Source organism: Cupressus sempervirens, chromosome 2 (assembly GCF_028749045.1).
Source record: "Cupressus sempervirens isolate cs-2001-9-10 chromosome 2, ASM2874904v1, whole genome shotgun sequence".
NCBI lineage: Eukaryota > Viridiplantae > Streptophyta > Pinopsida > Cupressales > Cupressaceae > Cupressus > Cupressus sempervirens.
The window spans coordinates 375,922,959-375,924,277 of record NC_143119.1 but is presented as its reverse complement, the minus strand read 5'-3'; the positions used below and the strand labels follow the sequence as shown (position 1 = coordinate 375,924,277).

General features: G+C 35.8%; 1 pseudogene; it reads left to right on the top strand.

Moving 5' to 3' along the window:
- Positions 1-672: 672 nt before the first annotated feature.
- Positions 673-1,068, top strand: LOC149572709 (uncharacterized; annotated as a pseudogene).
- The last annotated feature ends 251 nt before the right edge of the window (positions 1,069-1,319 follow it).

Sequence of the window (1,319 nt, the reverse complement as noted above, 5' to 3'; positions counted from 1 at the left end):
TACAAAATTTGAACCTGCTTCTCATGGATTGCTTGGTAAATATGGAGAACGTGAGATTAAACAAATAAGGCATTTGGTGTGTTGAAGTCTTTCTTAATGGCAGATATCTTACCAGCAAAAAGCATATGGAAAAAGGATGCTATTGAATTCAAACCTGAAGGATGGATTACTAAAGAAAGAATATGCATAATTCAGAATGATTACTATTGTATGGTCCATGGCAATGAAAATAGCCAGAAAACATACTATATTGATCGAGGCTACGACAGTCTTAAAGTATTTACTATTCTTTGTTATTGAAAGTAAAGTATCCAACAAGTGTAATCCTCCTTAGAGATAATCATTGAAGGTGCAGATCACAATGGGATTGTCAAATTTAAGAAAACTCATTCCTATGTTGCAGACAACACCAGGAATAGACCATCCAAGTCCATGGCTCCAATAAGATTAATTCCTTAGGAACTTTTGAAAATGCAATGCACAGAAATACGAATGCAAAGATTTGGTGAAATACTCAATATGATTAGCCCATACATGAAAATGCATATGGAAAGTCTAACCAGATGCCAATAGTGAAAAAGGAATTCCCTCACCATGCCAATGCCAATCAAACAAAAAGATGTGCTTTATGTAGCACTCACAGCACGATGGCAGTAATAGTGATTCTTATATATGCTAAGATACGATGTCGCAAGGGTGACTGTTGAGAATTTTCTATGTGTGTTGACTAGTCGGCATGAACCTGCTGCCCCACATTCAAAGCGCCTTTTGAGTGGTGAAGGAAATCACACTCTTCTATACATGACAAGGCATGGTGGTGATAAGTCTTTGGAATTTCAAGATTCTGAAGAGATTCAAAGTCATGATTTAGTTGATGCAATTGAACAAATGCAAGAGAAACACAGATTTAAAGAGTTGATGATAATGACAGATACTTGTCAAGATGCAACTCTTTATCCTCAGCTTTATTTTCTGGCTGTGTTGGTTATTGGAAGCAGTCTGAAAGGTGAAAAATTTTATTCTCATCACCTTAATTCTGATTTGAATGACAATACAAAATGTGAATAGTCTTATGATTTGATCATAGTCGTCGAAATAGAAAAGCTTGATCCCTCTTCATGATAATGACAGATGAGAAAATGTGGTTCTAGAATATCATATTGTAATGAGCTTTCCAAAAATGTATACAAGTGTGCCAAAAGTAGATGCTTTGTCTTGTGGCAATCAATACCGAACATGTGGTTGACGGGGCGTTGGAAAATATGTGTGAATGAAACAAGACAAACTAAGTGCAAGTGATAGTCATGAAAAACTCAAGA